This window comes from Dermacentor variabilis, chromosome 2 (genome assembly GCF_050947875.1).
Source record: "Dermacentor variabilis isolate Ectoservices chromosome 2, ASM5094787v1, whole genome shotgun sequence".
Taxonomy (NCBI): domain Eukaryota; kingdom Metazoa; phylum Arthropoda; class Arachnida; order Ixodida; family Ixodidae; genus Dermacentor; species Dermacentor variabilis.
The window spans coordinates 54,947,466-54,963,305 of NC_134569.1; the positions used below are offsets into that span (position 1 = coordinate 54,947,466).

The window sequence follows — 15,840 nt, forward strand, 5'->3', positions numbered from 1 at the left end:
CACGACTTTTTGTGTAAAGCCTGCAGGCATTTTACGTAAGCGCCTATGAACTCTCTGTTGTTAGGCTAAATACATTTTTGTCATGATTTGTGCATGTAGTGTATTACTAGCAAGCACGATTGGCCAGAATACGTGAGCGCAAGTTTTCTGCACTTAGGAAATTCTTCGCGAATCCGGCTGATTTGCTGGCGTCGCAACTACAGCATTCGTCATACTGTGCGCTTTTAGCGCGACGATGCGCAGCCCAAATAGCGCAGCTCCACGTTTACCCACGCCACGGGAGCTTCGTGCGAGCTCGCCAGCCCGTGCTTGATCATGCGTATGCATAATTCGTATTTGGAGAGGCCACGGCACAAACTCGCTCGCCTAAACCGCCGGGTCCTTCGACCTCGAATTTAATGCGGGTACTCGTTCCGAGCTATTTATATTTCTCTCCAATAATGATCACCTGTCTTACAACACCGCTTACCTGTTTCGCTCGTGTAAACATAATAAATGCGTTTTCTTCCCCGCAGAGAACCACCACAATACGAGTATTTTTACTGCTGAAGTCGAGGTCGTCCCTCGACGCTGAAAAACACTGCCGCGTTCAAACCAACGCGAAGCGTGAGGATTAACTTGTGCCGAGATCCTAGTCAGCATTTGATGTTCAACTTTCCTTTAAAAAGAAAGAAATACGGTTGAGTTGCAGTGAGCAGTTTTACATGTTGGACTTCCGGGAAACTTTATAGGCTTATTCTATTGCACGTTCTCCACGTACTCTGACGATCCGCCTCCCAAAAGGGGAGAGTACAGAAATATTACCAACTTAAAGATAAGGCTATTGGCTGTCGTTCCTAAACGCTTTGGACGCTACATGCGCGAGCCCTGCCCGAGCGAGAGTCTAGCCCGCTCGGATGCCACATTCTACATGACGCATCACCCTGCGTGGCGTATGACGCGATACCGTGAGCACTTGCAGAAGCTTTCGTAACAAGCTGTTCTGTAGGTTCCACTGATTATGCGAAAGGACTTCGACGTGTACAAAGGTTTGTTCAGTCGTTTAGTAATTACCTTACTACAGTAAGCTATCGGCTACACGTCCCCTGATGCATTTATCTTTAAATGCTACGGATACTTTGCGTACAGGGCAGAGTTGCGTCCACTATGTACGGTGCAGTAAGAATCAATACAGGTGCAGAGCCAAGCGGCGTCCGGTAAGGCACAGTCGTCACTTGTTCTACGGCGTGGTGTTTTGCCCGCACGCGTTGACAGAACTTTAGTCGGCGTTGGTTGGGGAAACGAATTATAAGAGGATGTCTATGCGTGTCACATATGTTCGACGGGGGACTGCAGGCCAGGGCAGGAGAATAGTTTCGTATATCGTGAGTGACGAAGACCGATACAAATTCCAACAAGAAATCGCTCGGCACATATTCGAAGAGAAAAAGAATCAAAAGAAAAATACATTGGTCTCTCGCGGAACGAACGTGGAGCCGCACAGTAGACAGAAGGGAAAGGGAAGATGCGGGCCGGAAGAAAAGGGGGCACGCGTCGAAATGGACGAAGCGTGTTGTAGTGCCCGTAAAACGTGTAACATGCGAAGCAAACACAACAAGCGTCAGTGGAGGACGACAGTGCAAGGCTGAGCGAGCCTCCGAGCAGGACTTGCGGAAGGGTTGCGCCTTGATGAAGCACTGCTTGGGGAGAGGGTGGGCGGAAACATCCTATTGGTTTTGGTTCTTTCGTATTTCTCTCGTTGTTTTTCTTTTCCTTTATTAAATAGAACCACTCTCACTGACTATAGCGCGATGAGCAGGAAAGACAGTGAAGGAATGAAAAGCGCTGTACCACCATGTGACTGACAGAAGGTAGCGAACGGCTAAATAAAAAAAAAAAAGAAGAAGGTCAAGCAGAGAAGGGAGTTGTAAGGAAGAGGAGCATGGGAGGCAACTATAACTTCAGTAGACGAAACAAGAATCGATGGTCCTGAGCCCGGGGCCCTACCTCCGCTACCGGTCTAAATGTACCGGGCCACAGCAGCACGCGGGTGGCGGCGCACACGCGCCAGTAAGAGAGAGAGAGAGAGAAAGAGAGAAAGCGCTATGAGGCGGTTCGTTTTGAAGACCATTAGGGAACGGAGGCCGGAAGAGTTGTCCCGCGTCCGCTCGAAGTACTTTCCCGTCTTTTTCCTTTTTCTGCTATATTTATTTTGCGTCGTTTGCCCCAGTTCCTGTGGTTGCTGCCCTCTTCTTTCCCTAACCTCACCCCCCTGCATGCGCTATCGTACTCTTTCCTAGACCTTTCCTGATAAAAAAAAAGGAAACGGAGAGAGAGTGAGAGAGAGGATGTCCGTAATGGCGAACCTTCCGACTAGAAGGGGAGCTCATTTGCATGGTTGCCCTGGCAGAGGAACTCCAGAGTGTTCCACTCACGTTCTTTCTTACTTTCTCTCTCTTTTTTTTTTTTTACGAACAGCATCGTATGCTAAAGTTAGCGCTTACAAACGACTGCGCTAATAAGCGTTTTTCGGCGTGCGATGCTATTTGTGTCCGGGGGACGACGCGCTGCTGTGGCGGCAAATACAAGGTGGCATCGTAGCTCGCGACGCGAGTTGGAGGACGCTACCGACACAGTGGCGAAGCGGCTATATACTCTGGGGAACGTGCTGAGAAGGTGCTTTTGACTTTCCTGTGAGGCGGTCTATAAAATAATTAAGTTTGCGGAGAGGGACTGAGTAAAGTTTTTTTTTATGAACTCATGAACTACACCGAGTTGTAATTTCGTGACTTATATGAAGTAGTAACCAGGAGCCGAATCGTAAGTAAGTGCTTCGTAAGTGCTCTCTGCCATTGGCTAGCTGCCTTCGCGGATATGTCCAGCATCAGGATCGGCTGGAATTTCCTCTTACGGAAAAATTATAACGTAAGAGCTCTTTTGTGAAAACTAGCCCAAAAGAAGGAACTGGCAAGTCGCTCGTCGAAACATCGTTTAAGGGGATCACAAGGAATTCAGTTTTCAGGCCCTTCATTTAGTGCGACCAAAATTTCAGTCCCACGAACGGTGATATCAGGGTATATCTTGCACTTTTCATGAGCTATATTTATTTTTCTATTTCATGTTATCTTTCCTAATTGGGCATATTACAGCATATTTGTTACCGCAGTACCGGCATTCCGAAGGAGGGGCGATCCAAGAAAGCTCTTATTTCGTGTTTTGCGGTCACGTTAAGAAATCCGATGTGGTGAAAATCATTCCGAAGCAACCCCACTGCTGCGTCTCTCATAGTCCACGAGTTAAGTTGGAAGCTGCAATTATGTATTATTACTGAAAAAGCAATTATGTTCACACTCCGTGTGAATATTTCGCTGTCGCTGTGATGTTCCGTATCAAGTCCAAGTGCGATAAGATCGCGTTCCTGCGCCTCGTATGCTGCGTGTGCGGGGGAAAGCATGCGATGGTAAACCAGGAAGGAAAGTGGCTTTATTGGCTTGATACGTGCCGTCGTCTTGCACGCCTAATATTGGGCGTAAGGGATCAGGGGCGCGCTAGAGGAAGAGAACGCGTCTCTTCTCCTCTAGTCCGGCCGGGGCTGCGAATGGCTGTGCGCACGCCTTATCTTGGACTGAGTGAGCGAGCGATTTATTACGACGACATTGGAAAGGTTGGCAACTGTTGTATCGCCAGCTTCTCCGTGAGTTGAGTCGATTGTCCAATGGGCAAATGATGATAATGTGAGGTGACATGAAAAACAAGCGAACAAACGGACTGGCAATAAGGCATATATCGGGACCATGCTTAAACGATCGCAGTCAATATAGGAAAAAAAAACACAAATTAATCTATAACCCACACAGAATGCTGCGACATTACAATACCACAGAAGTACATACAAGTGTTACCATATAGATACATGGTCACTTTCAGTAAAGAAGGTTATGAAAAGAATCAGAGCTGATCGCTGCAACGATGCGTCATTCCATTGCCCAAGCAGCTTTTATATATGCTTAAAGGGCGGTTATCAAGGGTCATTGGTGTTGCCTTGAAAGCACATCTTTGCTGTTCAAACTTTGGGCAGCTTCATAGAACGCGTTCTACGTTCTCGCTTGAATGGGCCCTCGTGCAACAAGGCATATCTGAACGATGTATACGATACAAAACGTTACCTGTACACGCCACTTCTAGCTTGATACGATGAATGAGAGAGCCTACTCCACGGCCATCACCGCCAGAGATCAGAAACTGTAGATGGGGGTCAACTCTATACCGTAGACTGTTCACAGAATTGGCTTCAAATTGGTAAGCTTGTTTTATAGACTCGTATAATTGTTTTGTTCTAATGTTAGCATCAGCTCTCGCGAAGTGAGTTGGTGTGACTGCAGCATAATTATGTGCCTCTCTACCCGTTTTGTCGTCTTCGGTGTTTCATTGTCTTGGAAGTACGAGTAATCTGCGGTGGATCCAAAGGCTAACGCCGAGCCGTAATGGCTGGTGGCTTCATGCACGCTCGTCTTCTCGTCGGAGCTCGCGTGATCTCAAATTTCGGAGTCGCCGTGAAGCGAGCAGCAACACGAAGCGTTCGCTCCCCGCTGCCCGCACCTTTCATATTACGACAACGTTGTGACAGCGAGTGCCCGCGGTCATCGAGTGAGATCCGTTCATGTTTGCCTGTTCATATTTGACCAAGAGTGACGCATTGCTTGGTAATTTAATTGGTAAGATAATGCTTATAGGGCCGATAGAACTGCAACCTCTTCTGTCAAATACTTTGCCATCACTATCAATGCTTCGTCCTTCAAACGAATCTGCAACCTCTATGTACGTACGTATGTATGTATGTATGTATGTATGTATGTATGTATGTATGTATGTATGTATGTATGTATGTATGTATGTATGTATGTATGTATGTATGTATGTATGTATGTATGTATGTATGTATGTATGTATGTATGTATGTATGTGTGTATGTGTGTATGTATGTATGTATGTATGTATGTATGTATGTATGTATGTATGTATGTATGTATGTATGTATGTATGTATGTATGTATTAGGTACCAACCATGTACCGCTGTGTGTGTTTGCGTATGTCTTCGTTATTTGTATTGTAGCCGCACATTCTTTCAGAGGCGCATTCTTTTTTTGTTATAGTGCATATTAGTACTTTTTGGAATTTGCAAGTCTTCACTGCTCACACGCAAAATTGGTACTTTGTAATTATGTGGAACACCCGCACAAGACTCTGCGAGGAATTTTTCTTTAGTTTCACGCTACGGGGTCGGCAGCACATTGGAGATGGCGACAAGTACCATTTACTGGGCAAAGTCAGTAAAATGTGCATGCGATAAAAGCAACACAACACGCCCTTGTAGTATTTCCTACCTCTCATGCGTCGCACTTTCTTTCGCCGCTGCTTCGTATAATTTAGACAGGCGCCATGTGTTGATATTGATTTTCAATTGGGCCGAAACAAAGAGAACTGCATCAGAACATCACTTACTTGGCAGACGTATTAGGCGTTATAGCGCCTCAGGAGATGCGGCTGGTCTGTAATTATGACTTACAGCTCCCTTCGTGTAAAGGACGACGAAGATTTTCGCGCCCCCCTCGCTAAAGGGGCTTCGAGGTTGCTTCGGTGAAACATTTGTAAAAACATCCAATGACATTTCTCACATAACCTATCCGCATAACCTAACCTCACAAACCGCTTGCGTCTGGAGAATAACGCATTGCCGAGCAAGAGATTGCCGACAAATTTTGTCAGAGAGCGTAGTATGACACCGACAGTGGCGTAACAGGTCTCGACGAAGGCTCTGCGGCTTGCGAAATCATGTCTGCGCAATACACTGCTTTTTGCGCAAGAGCAGGACGCAATGCTTGTTTGCGCTTAGCTATAGGTGCCGTTTATAGTACATCCAGCGACACAAAGTGCTGGAAATAATTCGTTTAGTATAACGCAAGCGACATAAGGGATTAATTTTCTGTATATACTTTGTTGAGCGACCTTTCAACGAACTGAAAAAAGAACGCGACTATGAAATGGTCAAGGGACCCATAAAGAAACGCCCTAGGAAGAAGCGGAATGTCGACGCATTGCCTTTGAACCGGTAAAAAGATATCTGCTCAACAACGTCTCCCTCTCCCACTCACCACTTCCCGCCGCCCTCGGAGCTTCCCATCGTTCCTTTCGATGTATAGGCATTACAACGATAAATCTCTCGAGGAAAGAATATTGCACGCAAGCAGGATATCGCGTGGTCGGCAGCGCAAACGTCGACACAAGGAAGTGGCCCCCCGGGTCCGATGCGTCCGGCAGTATTCGAGCCTAAAGCGATTTACGACGTTTAATATCTACTTAGACCGATCTCGCCTGCATGGTTTTGCCGAGGCTACCCCTCTCGATAGGTCCGTCAGCCTCCTGAGGTGCGTGCCTTTGGGCTGTACGGAAAAATAAAAAAGAAAGGTGATTCGGGGGAGTCAGGAGGGCAGTGGGGGGAAGGGGGGAAGAAGGGAAGTGGAGGAAGGGGGGGAGTAACTTAGTTCGCACGGTAAAACAGCATGTGAGCTATATTGGCGGCTAAGAAATAATGCTAGATTGCGCCACCTTAATGCAACAAGGGTAGTCATAACTACCCTTGTGCATCGTTTCCGCTTGGTTAAGCGCCGAAATGACACGTGAGCATAGACGGAGCAAAGGGCGGTCGCTTGTACATTTTGTTGGCCCTTTTTGCAAGGCGCGCTTATATTGCACGCAGTGAGTTCAAGCTTTCGGAGGAACGTGGCCATCCAAGGCTCTCTTCTCACTCTGCTAATCACGTATTAGCTGAAGCTGCAAAATAGTTGCCGTTCGTTCAACTCACGCATTGGTGGGAAACCCAACGTTTAGTTCTTCAAGGTATGTGTTCAATGCAGACCAGCATCAGCTGTATACACGATTTCGTCTATAGTAGAAAACGAATAGGGCATACGGTTTTATCGCTGTACAAAATACTTTCTTTCTTTCTTTCTTTCTTTCTTTCTTTCTTTCTTTCTTTCTTTCTTTCTTTCTTTCTTTCTCTCTTTCTTTCTTTCTTTCTTTCTTTCTTTCTAATCGAAACGTGAAAATAAAAGTACGTCATTTACGTCATGTTATCATGTTAAGCAAGAATCAGATGTGTGCGTTAAGAGACAAAGCCGGCAATATCGTTACTAATATGGATGAGATAGTTCAAGTGGCTGAGGAGTTCTATAGAGATTTATACAGTACCAGTGGCACCCACGACGATAGTGGAAGAGAGAATAGCCTAGAGGAATTCGAAATCCCACAGGTAACGCCAGAAGAAGTAAAGAAAGCCTTAGGAGCTATGCAAAGGGGGAAGGCAGCTGGGGAGGATCAGGTAACAGCAGATTTGTTGAAGGATGGTGGTCAGATTGTTCTAGAGAAACTGGCCACCCTGTATACGCAATGCCTCATAACCTCGAGCGTACCGGAATCTTGGAAGAACGCTAACATAATCCTAATCCTTAAGAAAGGGGACGCCAAAGACTTGAAAAATTATAGACCGATCAGCTTACTGTCCGTTGCCTACAAAGTATTTACTAAGGTAATCGCAAATAGAATCAGGAACACCTTAGACTTTTGTCAACCAAAAGACTACGCAGGATTCCGTAAAGGCTACTCAACAGTAGACCATATTCACACTATCAATCAGGTGATAGAGAAATGTGCGGAATATAACCAACCTTTATATATAGCTTTCATTGATTACGAGAAAGCGTTTGATTCAGTCGAAACCTCAGCAGTCTTGGAGGCATTACGGAATCAGGGTGTAGACAAGCCGTATGTAAAAATACTGAAAGATATCTATAGCGGCTCCACAGCCACCGTAGTCCTCCATAAAGAGAGCAACAAAATCTTAATAAAGAAAGGCGTCAGACAGGGAGATACGATCTCTCCAATGCTATTCACAGCGTGTTTACAGGAGGTATTCAGAGACCTGGATTGGGAAGAATTGGGGATAAAAGTTAATGGAGAATACCTTAGTAACTTGCGATTCGCTGATGATATTGCCTTGGTTAGTAAATCAGGGGACCAATTGCAATGCATGCTCACTGACCTGGAGAGGCAAAGCAGAAGGGTGGGTCTAAAAATTAATCTGCAGAAAACTAAAGTAATGCTTAACAGTCTCGGAAGAGAACAGCAGTTTACGATAGGTAGTGAGGCTCTGGGAGTGGTAAGGAAATACATCTACTTAGGGCAGGTAGAGACCGCGGATCCGGATAATGAGACTGAAATAATCCGAAGAATAAGAATGGGATGGGGTGCGTTTGGCAGGCATTCTCAGATCATGAACAGCAGGTTGCCATTATTCCTCAAGTGAAGAGCATATCTGTGTCTTACCAGTACTCACCTACGGGGCAGAAACCTGGAGGCTTACGAAAAGGGTTTTACTTAAATTGAGGACGATGCAACGAGCTACGGAAAGAAGAATGATCGGTGTAACGTTGAGGGATAAGAAAAGAGCAGATTGGGTGAGGCAACAAACGCGTGTTATTGACATCTTAGTTCAAATCAAGAAAAAGAAATGGGCATGGGCAACACATGTAATGAGGAGGGAAGATAACCGATGGTCATTAAGGGTTACGGACTGGATTCCAAGCGAAGGGAAGCGTAGCAGGGGGCGGCAGAAAGTTAGGTGGGCGGATGATATTAAGAAGTTTGCAGGGACAACATGGCCACAATTGGTACATGACAGTTGGAGAAGTATGGGAGAGGCCTTTGCCCTGCAGTGGGCGTAACCAGGCTGATGATGATGATGAGAATGATAATGATGATAATGATAATAATAATAATAATAATAATAATAATAATAATAATAATAATAATAATAATGATGATGATGATGATGATGATGATGATGATGATGATGATGATGATGATGATCCCGCAAAACGTCATGCAACTTAGAGGGGCCGAGTAATAGCTCGGGACACGAGCTGATGCTTTCGTTCGCTATTACAGTAGTGAGTTTCGCACGAATTTACGTGTTTTGTCAGTGTCGGCCGAAAAAAAATAGTAAATAAAGCAAGAAGCGAGCGGGAGATAGGGTGGAGGGGAGGGGGAGGATGATCGCGTAATTATCCCCTACGCACGCATTCCACGGAGTACGTCAAAAGTTCACTGAAGCATGAAATATGTCGTATCTAACGGGTAAACTGTGCCTCTGGAAAGAGATATTGGTCGGAGTAACATCCAAACCGTTCAATAACGCGCGAAAGATGAAGCAGCGCTGTAATACATAGAAACCCAGCACCCTTTCGATCCAACTGCCCATTTAATTCACCAAAACATACACCCAAGCATACACCCAGGCGCCTAGAATTACCTGTCACTCCGGTGAACCGACGTGACCAAGCGACAAACGAACGGTGCGGAGCGATGCGTGTACACGCCGAGTTTCGTGTGACGCTTATCTGCGCACGACACGCACCGTGCGCAGTCGTATAGCGCAGTGGCGCCGTGCTGCGTGGAGCTATACAGACGCGTCGCACGTGTGTCTGTGCCTTCGGTCGAGGCAGGGAGGGAGAACGCAGCGCCTACACTGCCGACTCGGCGCCACTGGTCAGTAGGCCAAAACGTGGCGGCCTTCTTCTTGTTCGCGCCTGCCACCACGGGGGTCGCACCGCTTTCGGCGCGGATCGCTATTGCGCGGAAGGTCAGTCTCGGCGCGAGGGACGTGGTCTGACGGCGGAGCTGGGACCCGGAGGTGGTGGGGAAAGGGGGTCGCCGCGAGCAAGGGGTTTCGTCCTGTACGACTCATTTCGGGACGTGTCGCGGACAGCGTGCAGAAAAGCAGTGCACTCTCGTTCGAGGTCGTCCCCATGGCGACGGCGAAACGCCCGGCGAGGGGCCCCGCAGCCTGCGCCCCGCGCACGGTGCTTTCACATGCCAGTCGCGCACCGCGATTGGCCATTGCAGCAAAATGCGCTTTGTAGTGCGGCGAAGCCACCTTTGCAGCGCGGTGCGGGCGCCGTACCACTAAAGATAATGGGGCGCAACTCCTCCTCCCCCCCCCCCCCCCCCGTTTTCCCCTTTTTTCTTTTTTTCCCGTGCGCTGGCGGAGTGCGGCGGTAGTCAGTGCGCCCCAGGGTCGGCTACACTGCGTTGCGGACCGCGGAGATACATCGATTACGCGGACACCTACACCTTCATCCGCCTACCGTGCACGTCTGTGCGTTGAAAGCGAGAGGGAAAAGAGTGGCGAGCAATTGAAATTGGTGCGGTGTAACGTGATGTGGAGTCATCGCATGCCAAGTGAGGTTTCGCAACGCGCAACGGCTGGTTACTCAAATGGCGAGATAGGGAGCACCAGTTCTCTATCATCGTCTGTCCTAATTACACGCGACAAGAGAGGTAGAGGGGGATACGAAACAGGGCAGAAAAGGGAAGTCAACACGAACAGGCAATATGGGTTTCTGACTAGATGCCGCAGCAACGGAAGGCAGAAAGACAACAGAGAGGACAGGGAAGAGGGACCCAGAAGACGAGCACACTCAAAGGTGCCAACACACACAACACAGTTCAGTTGCCCTGAGAGAAAGCCGAAGGCGACAAGCAATAAAATTTCAACCGGCAGCCCCGGTTTATTCTTGGCTCATTGCTAATTCGCTGCGCACTACGACATAGAGAAGTGAAAATAGGCACGCGAAGAGCGAAATACTCTTGTTTATTACGTTCTTTTTACATGGCCCGCTGTAGGTTAACAATATTTCGGCATTTCGCCGTCCCATAAGTGCGGCGTGACAGTGTGTCTCGCCCCCTGCAATTTCGTTCGTACCTGTTTCATAATATCTGTGAAAAGTAGGCAACGCGAAGAGACGGCGTCGCTGTACGGTAAAATAACGGTAACTATACACTCTTAGGCAAATGTACACCCTTGGAAGTGTATCTTTGCCACACAACAATAATCGTCATCTGCCTTGCTTGCGTTTCCTTTCTTGAAAACGCTGCACTCGCTACTTTCCGGTCGAGAATGCTCTGTCATGCTGATAACGTGCATGCCGTTCGTGCCTTGGAGATGCCGGGCTCGCAGCGTTAAAGAAAGGAAATACGGACAAGACAGATGGCGATTATTGTTCTGTGGCAAGATACGACCCAAAGGGCGTAATTTTATTTAAGAGTGTAGTGGAAAAACGTTTAAACGTCGCTAACCGGAAATGTCCATTGCGAAAGACTAAACGCAGAAAGACTGACACGGAAGCTTAGTTCATTTCTAGAGACGCCTCTTTGTTATTCTGTAATTTGCTACATTCGACGTTAATAGCCAGTATGGTAGAGAAGTCATTAAAGAGGTTATATTCTAGCCGTTCTGATAGGTATGACATGTATTCTGTTTTTATAAAAGTTTCTTTTTTTCAGTTTTCAGTCTTGTCTCATCTGTCTTTAGATAACCTCTGTCTTTCAGCTGTGTGCCGTCGTGTGTTCTAGTTTGGTCACATCTGAACGCGATAACCTCTATAGCTTATCAGCAGCTACGCGTCTTAAAGTGTTTGTCCTTGTGTCTACATTTTCAGGCGATTTATACACATACAATGAATCCAGACGTTTATTCCACTGAGCATTTCATTTCATTCCGCAAGCTTACGGAGCTTGCGTGAATATGTGAGGCGTCAGTGAAATGATCCCAGCATACATTCAAAGAAATTGCATGCTTTATAGACACCTATCCGCGCGAAACGGAGTTCAGTGCGTCGTAGTTCCACATAGCGAGTACGGAGACCAACCTTCCGCTTCAAGCCCTTCGCCCGAACACTGATTACACCGAAATCTCGCCTGGCTGGCGCCCCTCCCTTGTTCACCTCATCTTTAAAAAACTGAAGGGCTATGCCGAATGATCCTGCTTCACGCGACGCATATTTCTCTCGTCAAAGAGACGAGTTTTGCAAACACGGACAAAAAAATCGCTTGCAGTTCTGCCGGGAACAATTTCGCGGAGCCATTCTGCTTCGGAATCCCCAATCTGTCCGTAATTCGTTGGGCGCTGTCCCCGAACTGAGACGAGTCGCGGCGGTATGTCAACGAGGAACCTACGCACGACGTGCCGCCCTCGACGAATCAAATCTTTCAGGCGGGAACGTGAAATATCGTGACTTTGCTTGACCTTCTTTGTTCCACCGTTAAGGCGGCTAAAAAGTGCGTACTGTTTCTTTTTTAACTTCCTTCTGCCTTTTTTGTTACTCTCCTCACTTCCCTTCCCTTGCTTGTGCGTGAATACTTACACAGCAGCAAACCTCTGCGCTTGAAAAAAGAAAAAAAGAAATCTTTCTTTAGCTCGCTTGCTTTAAACAGTATTCCTTTTATCCGCATCGCGAGGTCAATATGGGTCAAGTCTGATGTTCAGGAAAAATATGAATAAGGCTGGCACTCTCTCCAGGATCGACTCACGTTAAAAACCGCATTAAGGCCCTTGCGACAACACATGTCGTAGTAACAAGATAGGCCCACCAAGTATCCACCTTCGAATAAATTGTCGCTGGGGTTGGCGCAGTTCACTCTATTTTTTTAAGCCATGTAGGGCAGGGCAAGGAGCCAGCGAACGTTTCACTTTAGTAAATACGCTACACCCGCCACCGCCAATGCTGCCAATACAGTCGCACCGTCGATGCCGCAACCCGTAGGCGCCGGTAACGACGATGGAGAGAGCGCACCTAAGAAACGCGCGGTCGCCCACGACCAGCCTGATGTAAAGCACGAACTGGACGATATTAAGAGCACGCTCTCGGTGACAAAGGCGAGCATCCGCTTCCTCGGCGAAAACATGGACCTCGTGCGGTCCACCCTCGCGGCCCACGGTAATCGGCTGGGCCAAGTCGAACACTATCTCGAACACGTCGTCACTCCCGCCATCGAAAAGGGCAAGCCAGTCTCGCAACGAACGCCCACACCCAGTTCACCCCCTCACGCGGCCCTCTTCCACCCGCCGGGTAGAATTTTGTCCGCTACTTCCTTACCCAGCGCAAGGCCGTCCTACGCGCAGGCGACCTTGTGTCGGACAGTAGAGCTCGGACAGCGGGCACCTCTCGCCGACGCTTTTCAATCTCGTGGTGATCGGGCTCTGCGAACGACTCTCGAAGATCGACGGGCTAAACCACACCATTTACGCGAACGACATAACCACCTGGTGCTCCGCAGGGTCAGATGGCTTCATGGAATCCACCCTGCAGGAGGCCGTCGAAACCGCCGAGTCCTGCCTCGAACACACTGGTCTCAAGTGCTCCCCGACCAAGTCGGAACTGTTGTTGTGCTCACCCAAACGCCGGGGCACCAAGCCGCAACGTTTGGGTGAGTACAGCCTCAACCTCAACGAGATCGTCTACGACGCAGCGTGCGCGCTTACCGACCGCGCCCGCGTCCCCGCGCTCATTACGTACAGTGAAATTTTAAAAAAAGACACTTCTGCCTGGGGCGTCGCATCTTTCCGCCACCGCACCCCAAATTTAACAGGCCGCAGGCGCTAACACTACGCTCAATACATGTACCCAAACCCTGCCAAATTACGCGTTTTCTATCCCGACGCGTTCCCCAGCGACACGTGGCACTTGTGCGCAGACACGGAAAGACTCGCACACGTGCTCTGGGAGTGTAGAAACACTATTCCCGACTCTACCTCGGACAAGTGGGAGAACTCCCTCAGAAGCTCACTGCTCGCCGATTAGCAATGGGCCGTCCAGCAGGCCCGCGAAGCGGCCGCTGGACGGCCCATTGACGCTACGCGCTAAGCGACGGCCTAAACGCCCGCTACGTGCTAAGCGCGTCCCGCAGGAGCAAAATAAGATTTCCCATTCCAGCCCATTCGATACGAATTGGCACTCGAAAACGGCTTATAGCATCAAACCTCGGTTTTTATGTGTTGCGAGGCGCCCGTGAGGTAACGCAACATCGTAAGCTCTGTCGCCGTCCGAACGCGCAAATACTTGCGACGGAACGAGGGTGTTCAATACAGGAACGCCCGATTGGCTACCAGGGAATCCAGTGCTTATGCAGGGTAGAGACGCCGTTCACGATTCGTCAGCTTTCTTCGGGGTCACTGCCCGGCTCGATATAACGTTGTTTTTTTTATTATTATTCTTTTTAACCACGGCCACACGCAAGCTCCATCGGTGGTGGCTGTGCTTCTTTTCTACTTAGCCTCATCGCTGGCTGGCATCTTTAAGCCCCTCCGTCAGACTCGGGGCTAATAATTCCGCACGAGATACGGGATTGAGGTTGAATATGTAATCTTGAACCCGTTCTCGATATGTTTTCTTTCCTTTTTTTTCTGAAAGGGCTATATATCAGCACCCTTGCTTGACCTAGTTTGCGTAAGCCCTACAATACCGTTACGATGTTGGTGCTTCCTTGTGTATGCGTCTTTCTTTTTTCGAGAAAATGCTGAGTTGTGCGAAGCGTTTGTGGGTCGTCCCTGTCGACGGTCTACTTTGAGAAGATTCAGGCGAGCCGTGCCGCCATTACTCTTGGTCGGCATAAAAGGAAGGCGGACGCTTTCCTTCTTTTCTGACCGGGGGTGTACTTATTGTGGGGCGGCATTCCCAAAGCTACTCGTTCCTAAGTGCTCTTTGCCATGACTGGGCACCTTCTCTAATAAATGCAGGATCCTTTTTTTTTTTCAAAGACCATACAGATTTTTTATTAAAAGAAGTAATGAGCGCCGCGAACCTGGCGGTTTATAGCAGACTAGTTCCTAGGCGAGGCGGACATACTTTGCCGCTAATAACGTCAGAAGACTAATTAACAATAATTCATTCATAAACTTTCTTTATTAGTGCCTTGGTAGCCGGTGTTTGAACGTCAATTGTCGAGACGGTGACATTTTTATGTGCACCCATTTTTTAAAAATCGTGTTAATCGCTCCTAATTCAAGATATTCAGCATCAAATTCCAAAGCTCAATCGGGGCGATATCGAGGCTGAGCTGCGCGTCAGACGGCAGCGCCCCGTAAAGAAATGTGGGTGGAAATTTGTATGACGGCATGGCCGCGTCAAATCCTGACCCGACACACAGCCGGGAGGAAACTCAACCGGGAGGTTGAGTTTCCTGGCGGCGTCGTGGACCTGCTGGACGGCCCAGAGTTGGGGAGCGAGTTCTTCGCTCCGGATTTACTCTGGCCGTGCTCGCAAGCTCACATAATATACGAAAGAAATACTGACATCCGTGACGTCACAGTGACGTACCGGCGTTGTGGTTCTGCGCGAAGACTGAAACTTTAACCCTAATTTTCTCTTCTAATGATCAATATGTTATTTCGAAATTACCGACAAGAAAGTTTTCCAAGAGCGTTTTCTGCGTCATAACATCGCCGTGATCAACGACGATGTGAAATACGCACTGCGGTACTTGCAAGCATGCGGTATTTAAAAAAACGTTATGCGGTACTTTTCCCGCTTTCAACTTTTCTCCCGCGTTAAGTTTTGTGTATCTTAACTTAAAGCCAATATTTCTCGAAGATCTCGTGGCAGGTGTAGCTGATCCTCCATAACGGCAATGCGCCACCGCGCGAGAGGAAGTACGAAGAGCAAGAACACAAGCAACAAAACGCACTTGCTTTAGTATTCATGTTGTAAGTTTTCTAAATTCCTTTCATTGTATATTGTTCAACGAATGCTTCAATTTCGTATAGAACATAATCGACATCTGGTCTCAATTCTCAACGCACTACTCATTTATTCGCAATTTTACCTTTTCAACTTCATTTTTTTCTGAATTCACTAACTGTGCGAACAACGAATCGATTCTTCGACCATCAACCATAGTAGGTACCAGCCATGATGTCTCGAAGGCGCATCATCATCATCATCATCATCAAGCGCGCTCGCTGCCCA

At 47.9% G+C, this 15,840-nt stretch overlaps 1 protein-coding gene across 2 annotated transcripts in view; it reads left to right on the top strand.

The window, feature by feature from the left end:
• LOC142571890 (uncharacterized) overlaps positions 1 to 15,840 on the top strand; it is a 473,725-nt gene that overhangs the window by 316,565 nt on the left and 141,320 nt on the right. The window lies entirely within an intron of this gene.